This window comes from Harpegnathos saltator, unplaced genomic scaffold (assembly GCF_003227715.2).
Source record: "Harpegnathos saltator strain DR-91 unplaced genomic scaffold, Hsal_v8.6 scaffold657, whole genome shotgun sequence".
Classification (NCBI taxonomy): Eukaryota; Metazoa; Arthropoda; class Insecta; order Hymenoptera; family Formicidae; genus Harpegnathos; species Harpegnathos saltator.
In genome coordinates this window covers 158,390-166,555 of record NW_020230490.1, presented here as the reverse complement: position 1 = coordinate 166,555, position 8,166 = coordinate 158,390, and positions in this window count along the sequence as shown.

Below are 8,166 nucleotides of genomic sequence, written 5' to 3'. Positions count from 1 at the left end.
TAGATGTTTATTTGCAAGTAAGGTAAAAATCACACAAACACATACGCAAATATACTTTAAGAGCACATAACATCGACATAAATGCACAAATATAACTATAATGTAATCTTTAAGAAAAAAAACTGAATGCCGATTTATATCGGTCCTCTAAAGGTTAAGACGCGAGTGAGACGATAACGTCTCCGTCGAAAGAGAATTTCTTAAACTCACCTCTCGACATACGTTTAACCGCAAAGTGATTGGAAAACCTCGCGACAATTATGACGCGTTCTCCTTTTTACTCGATGCCATCTTGTCGCCGGGGAAATGATTGATACTTCGATCTGCGGCGCCGAGTGACGCAGATATCGCGCGATAATGGCCGTGACGCTGCGATTCCGCGCGAAATGCTCAATTCCCGTCGTCCAGACGTAATAGCCGGTGATAATTGGCACAATATATCATACTTATCGTCGCGTGGAAGGACGAAGGATTGCATCTCGATGCAAACCTCTTGCCTCCACCGAGAGCCTCCGCGAAGTTGTGTTGTTGTTGCCGCTGTTCTTTTCTGCCTCCGGACTGCATTCAGCTTTGTCCATACGCCATTTCCCCGTAGTTAAAAGAATGAAGTTAAAAGAAAAACAGGGACAACGCGCACGCAGTCCCCACGATCGAAAAATATGCGTAGTTACAGGAACCACATCTCCAACCGCCACGGAGGCGAACAAAAGACAGAGCCGTGAAGTGAGGCGAGATGAGACGACGAATTCGAACGATAGAGCGGATCGATTCGCGAACTGCGAGACGTGTAACGCGAGTATCGATGCGCCGCTAATTCCAACCGCGCGATGTTCGTGGCGCCGAATTCTCTCGCACGGCGGTTTTCCCGCCGCCGAGCGGCGGACCAAGACTTGCGCAAGACCGCGGGATCTGTGATCCGGCGGAGCATAAATGCATATTCAACGACTCTCGAGTGCGTCCTTTCACCGAATTCGAGCGCGCTCGTCTCGCCGTAGGAATGCCCGCTTCGTGACACAATCACGCCGATAACGCTGGGGCTCCGCTATTTCGAGTACTTCGGCGGATCGGTAATCTTCACATCGTCGCGCGCGCGCGTGCCATCGATTCTCCACATACGGCGAAGAAGGAAAGGCCGGCTCGACCTTTCCCGACGACGATCGTCCTCGCTGATGCCTGTCCCCCGCCGAGTACGCCACTGCGATCGCGGGGTGTCGCGACGGCGGCGGCGGCGGCGGCGGCGGCGGCACAGTACGCTGCGATATACAACTGCTGTCGCCGAAAGGGAGCGCTGTGACGTAAACGGTCCTCTTTTGCATACGCAATTGCCTGTCCTGCAATTCTCCTGCGTACCACAGGTGAGCATTTTTACTCGTTGCGTCTGTCGTCGAATATTTGCCCGAAACTCGAAAGCGATTCAGCGCGAGACAGCTGGGCTTTTTAAACGACGTCTCTCCGGAAACGCGCGAAACGTTTGAGCGAACACCTTGTGTTCGGGAAGGGTGAAATTTACAAGTGTGTCTCATCGACGTGTGTTTCGACGTATCGTAAAACACATTTATGCCATTGTTGTCGGCTTTTTCTCCCGTACTCTCGCTCGGAAGCCCTTACTCTAGAGAGTAACAAAGTCGTCACATGTCGCTCGACCGATGAATAATCGAAGCGAATCGCACCTCGCTTCGGGCGCGTCGTCGTCGGGGTGCCAGAAGGCGGGCGGGATTACAGGATGAGTGTTTCAAACACGCAGGTGTATTCGCGACGCGAGTCGGAATAGTCGGAATAGTGCGGCATTAAAATCGCGACACACAAGCGAGAAAGCGTTTCCTCGCGGCATACAGACTGAAGTCGATTCGAATGCAACCGGCAGTTGGGTCATTCTACGACCGAGGCACGCGATATCGGTTGTCATTCAACACGACGTACTGTACACAGCTGCTATGTGTGCTATGTGTGTGTGTGTGTGTGTGCTACCTGCGTGTATGTGTGGTGCGCGCGTGTGCATCGTGTTGTGTATGCGCAGTACCTTCGCGCGCCACGGCGCTCTGACCAGTCGAGTGCGCGACAGTCCAATACGAGCGTTCGCGCAGTGCGCGCACGAGAAATTTGTCCCCCGTATACGACGCGTTCGCTCGAGCGACCGACGACGACCGACGACGACGACGACGTGGGGACCCGCGGTCCCCGGCTCGTCCGTACTTCCCCCAGTGGGCACGGGAGCAGTCGTCGTCGCGATCCCGGGACACAGTCGAGCGTCGTGGCCAGCGGTGCGTCGCACTCGGCGAGTAAGCGTTTACACACAGACGCGCCGGGTTTGTAATTCCGCCGGTGGTGTTAGTGTCGCGCCGCAGAGGCTCGCCTTCGATAATCGCGCGCTGTCGTGCTCTCGATCGAGACTCGCGCTCGCGTTCAGACAATTCAGCGCCGTGGTCGTCGTCGTCGTCGTCGCCGCCGCCGCCGCCGGTCGACGAAATCGAGAGTCCCGAGAGTGCCGGAGAGTGCAGCTCGCTTTCGGAGGCAACGTCGTGGAGACAAGACGCGCGAGCGAGAAAACGGGTGAGTGAGCGAGGAAGAGAGAGAAAGAGACAGAAAGGGAGAAAGAGCGAGAGGGGGAGAGGGAGAGAAAGAGGAAGAGAGAGAGAGAGAGAGAGAGAGAGAAGGAGAGAGAGAGAGAGAGAGAGAGAGAGAAAGAGAGAGAGAGAGAGAGAGACTCTGTGCCTTCTCGGATTCGGATTCCGCGCGCGATCGATCGTTGTCCGCCGCGCGTGGTGCGTCGTTTCGACGGTTACTCGACGCTGTAATTTGAACTCTCTTATGTGGAAGGCCGTGGATCACATCCACGCGTGGAGTCACAAGGTTGCTCTCGTTCGACAGGTTAACGGCTGCCTGTTTCGCGCTTCGACATCACTCCAGTGCACCGAGAGAGAGGATGCTCGACGAGCGCGACGAATCCCATGCTGCGGCGGTTCGATGGTGAGATCGCGGATCGATTCGAGCGGAATGGCGAGGTGATGCGACGGCTACAATGAATGTTCCGATCGTCGCAGGGGACGTCGTCGACGACGGCGGGTTCCAGCCTCGATTCGTTCGGGTAAGTGCCACTTCGTGTCTGGTAATCTGCCACCGAAATTTCACGGTCTCGTAATTTTGAATTGGTAATCTTATCGCGCGCGCGCGCGCGCGCTCGCTCGTCCATCCGTCCATCCGTCCATCAAGGACGGCCATTAATGTTTCGCCTGCGCGCGGCACGGATCGGCCCGCGGAGCGCGGAATTCCCTTGGAATTCCGGGTGTGACGATCGACGACGAACGCGCGTGTCGATAGTTTCCATCGAGTCATCATCTGTCGGATGATCGCCGCGGAAAATCGCGCCGCTCGTACTTTCACTTTCGCTCTCGCATTTAGCGGACCATTCAGGGTCGCGCTCGCCGTTAAACGTCGCCTTAATTTCGGTTTTGATTCAACACTTTAGCTTAACACGAATCTCGCACAATCCGAATTTGCATGTCGCACTTTTCAGTCTCGATGCTGCGTGATGGACGCTGCGTAACGGCGAACGCGGCGAAGTTGTTTGCGCTTTAAACGCCCGACACGAAACGTCGAGACGAGTGTCGAAATATCAGTCACGTTCGAGAGAAAAGGGGAGCGAGACGAGTGAAAAACCGATGTTTACGCGATATCATCGTACGAATGAGTATACCATGACAGAGAGAGAGAGAGAGAGAGAGAGAGAGAGAGAGAGAGAGAGAGAGAGAGAGAGAGAGAGAGAGAGGGGGGGAGGGAAGAGAGTACAGGTGTGATATCATTGTGCAAAGAAACGCGCGACACATTAAACACACGCGCGTGTTGCATGCGTAAGTTGAAATTTCGTCGGGGACCCCGACGTTCTCCTCCTGCGATCAGGCTTATATTATGCGATGAGCTCACGTATCTCGTGTCAGCCTCGAGATCCTTGGAAAATAAGGCTCGTTAAGCTGCATGTTGACCGGATCGATAGCGAAGCGAGCGAAAGCTGTCTCAATCACGCGGAACGCTCTTATACGCACGAACGTTCGTATGTGTCCCTTCGTAAGCTCCGAAGAATTCGATAAAAACAGCCGACATGTCCCGTCGAGATTGCCTTTTTCTATTTTTTTTTTTTTCCTTTTTCTTTTACGTTTTATCGGACGGTACGTGACGGTCGAACAAGGAAGATACGTTAATCACGCGTTGAGACCACGCCGTTGTTCTAGGAGGGTGACTGTGCGCCGCTATCTCTATTATCGTGGAATACATAAGAGATAACGACACCTATTATATCTGGGATGGCTTCTATGTTCAAGCAGGAGGCACAGACACCATATTATTCGTATTTGCTCGTTAACTTCGCGTTGTGTGTCCGATAACGAGCCGTCGTAACAGATGTTGACATCTCAGCTCAGCAGTTGATCGTCGTTTAGAAAAGTTCCCGCGATGAGAGGCTTCGCGGTCGAAAATCTCGTTTGATGCATTTCGATGACGCATCACTTAAGGCGTTTAAACGCGTTAAACGACGTGATTTAAGACAAGACAAGATACGCGTAGAGGAAGCTTCAGCTTATACGCGTCAAAATAACACACTCGGGTTCGCAGTGTAGTACGCGGAATGAAATCGAATTCAGACCGGCGCGGCGGCACGAAATTCGAAGCCTGTTTTGTTGCGCGCCTAACTAGTGACCTTTAAATTGAATACATGCGTAATTCCTGCTCGATGTCTAAACGAGCAAATGAGCACTGGCTGAATTTTTATTATATCGCGATAACGACGGGAGATTGTAACGCGTGCGCGCTCGCCGCGACGCTCGCCTCGTCGGCTCTAAGCTTCATCCAATTCGCATAATTGCTTTAACGAGGTGCTGCACACCGCGGAGGCACACGTGCCCATTGTTATCTGTGCGTTCCTAGGAACGCGCGCGCGTTCCTACGCGCCTTCCTACACGACTTTTTCTTCTTCTTCTTCTTCTTCTTCTGGCTACGGACAATAAAATTATACCTGCGTGGACGATGATTAGTCCTCGATTAAATGCCATTTGATATTAATCATCGATAGATAGACGGCCGTCCAGCATTTCAGAGACTTTAGTGCATTTGATTCGAGGCTCAGAGGGTCATCATATTCGTTAGACTATAAACCGCAAAGTCTGGCTAGAAAAAGAAAAAAAAAGAATCAACTTTACTTTCTGACATTTGTTCATCCGAACTATTTCTTAACAGTCTCTTTCTTGTTTTTCTTTACTTACTAACGGCTCCGATATATCGCAGAAGAAGAAAATGACCACAAAATTACAAAAACGAAGGAAATCTCCATTCAACAGTTATTATCGTTAAATGTATTAAATCATCAAATAGCTATTAAATAACCGTTAAAAACTCGCCTTAACTATATTGATCTTTTTACAAATGCAGTGCGATAATGCGAGATGTCGAAATAAAGCAGCGTCATCGGGAATTATCTTACCGATTAGTCGTTAATGAGTACCCGAGTAATAAAGGCTCAGGGAGCACTAATGAGTTATTAATACAGACTATTATTCTTCCGAGGGCTCGTCTCGCGGATGCACGTGGAATATGAATCCCGCGTTCGGCCGCCGTCATATCGTAACGTCTCGTTGAAATATTAGCCGAGCATGAAATTATAAGCGTCTTAACCATGAATTGCGCGGTTAACAGATTACTCCCGCTCGACAGCGAATCTGAAAATAATTCCGACAGCGCGGCTTGTCGCACGGCGGTATGCGCGCAAATATCGTCGTTATAAATGACGATTCTTCTTCCCGTGCGGAGACATCGATCCGTGTCATTGCACGTGGACTCGCGGAGGCGACGAACAAATTGAGAAATCCCGCGGTGAGGAAAAGCGATATGTTGCGTATACCCGTGCGGTTGGCTTCTGACGGCTAAATGACGCATACACGTCAACCGCGCGCGCATCCACGAGCAGCTATCGAACGCCGGCCCACACAACAAGCACTTGCCTTTTTTATTAGGTAAATCGGAAAGTTCCGTCCATCTAGCGGCAAGTAGGCTATAGCTAGAACTGTCGCGTTAATAATGCTCTAATGTCTAAACGAAGCTCAATGGTTTGTTTGTTTTGACATCTGTCAATAACATTCGGTACATAAAGGTATACGTTTGCATCAATAACATTGTGTTTTGCTACATCGAAAATGTCGAAAATTTGAGCGTCAAATAAGCGCGTCATTTGCGCGAAGTGTCAATCTTTTGCTTCAGTTGGAAGAAAACTGCAGTTGAAGCTCATGGAATGCTCGTAGAAGTTTACGGTGATAATGCTCCTTCCGATAAAATATGCAGAGAATGGTTTCGACGGCTTTAAAAGCAGTGATTTTGATGCAGAGGACAAAGAGCGTTCTTTGGACGGCCAAGAGTATTCGAAGACGAAGAATTGCAGGCATTGGTGGACGAAGACCCGTGTCAAACGCAAAAGCAACCTGCAGAAGCATTAAATTGTGCTCAATCTGTCATTACCGATCGTTTGAAAGCCTTAGGAAAGGTTCACAAGGAAGGAAAATGGGTCCCGTATGGGCTGAAGCCAAGAGGAGCCATTGAAAGGCGAGAAACCACCTGCGAAATTCTGCTTGCTAGGCAACAAAGAAAGGGGTTTTTACATCGTATCATCACTGGGGATTTATTTGAACAACTCCAAACGTCGAAAAACTATTTGCGATCCCGGCCAACCCTCAACATCGACGCCAAAGCGGAATATCCACGGAAAGAAGGCAATGTTCCGTACTTGGTGGGATCAGAAGGGTGTGCTGTACCATAAGCTGTTGAAAAGTGGTCAAACGGTCACAGGGGATCTCTACAGAAAACAAATGATCCGTGCCGAGCCGAGCATTGCACGAAAAACGACTGGATTATGAAACGAGACGGGTATAAAGTGATTTTGCTTCATGACAACGCTCGGCCTCACGTCACAAAATCTGCTGTCAAGGAAACGTTAGAAGCACTTCGCTGGGAAGTGTTAGCCCATGCGGCTTATTCAGCAGACTGTGCCCCTTCCGACTACCACTTGTTTCGGTCGATGGCACACGCACTTGCTGACGAATGTTTCAATTCTTATGAAGACGTCGAAAAATGGATCTCTGACTGGATAGCCTCCAAAGATGATCATCATTCTTTCGTCAGCCGCGGAATTCGCCGCTTGCTGACCGAAAGATGGAGAAAAGTCATCGCTAACGATGAACAATATTTCGATTGATGTACTTTTTCATTTTGTGTTTCTTAAATAAAGCCATACATTTTGCAAAACAACGGACGGAACTTTCCGATTGACCTAATAATTGCAGGCGTGTTATCGCGTTATCTCCGCGAGAGATAGCGTAAATTTTCCTATCGAAGGCCGGCGCGTTTATCCGCGAAATTAATTTACCGCGCGCGATAATCCACGGCCGACTCGATCGCGTCTTGTCCATTTCAATTTCTAAGCAAACCTCCGAGACAATCCTTTCGCGCGTTGACGTATCTCCCTCGGTATCTCGAGGAAGGAACGAGGCGATTAAATTCGCTTATCGTGCGACCGAGACGGTTTCGTCACCACCTGCTCGAAATCGCCAAGATAATTAGAACGCGTCGCGCTCGAGTCGCGGAATAATTTTCCACCCCGAAGAACTCCCGCCGCATGGAGACAAAATCTGCTCGGATTCATGCGACAATCAACAAACACCGGACGTATTTCTTCGCTTTGCAGAAAACGCAATTTCCCACTTTGCAACGAAGCAAATTCAAAATCGTAAGAAGCCAAAACTCTGTCACGCGTCAACTTCGTTCATTACCACGTTGATTCCGCCGCTCTTCGCCCGCGCGAATCAGCTCGCGAACCGATTGGCTCCGAGCCGATCTTGTAATTCATCACGTAATTCGTCACGGGAACCCACCGTAGAAGCAACATGGCTCTTATCTGCGGGGCCATTACGACACCCTGCCAAGCAAGTCGGACTCTTCTTCGCTCCCCGTGCTGCTGGCCCGGCGGCTCGTGAAGGAGCTCGCGGTCGCGCGCTCGACGAACGGAAACTCTCCCCGTCCCCGACGGTGGATTGTATTACGCATAAGAGGGTTGAAGAGACCTTCTCGTCGAACGGCCGCGCACGCGAAGGTAAATCGCCCCGGCACCGGCACCGACACCGGCGCTCGCCT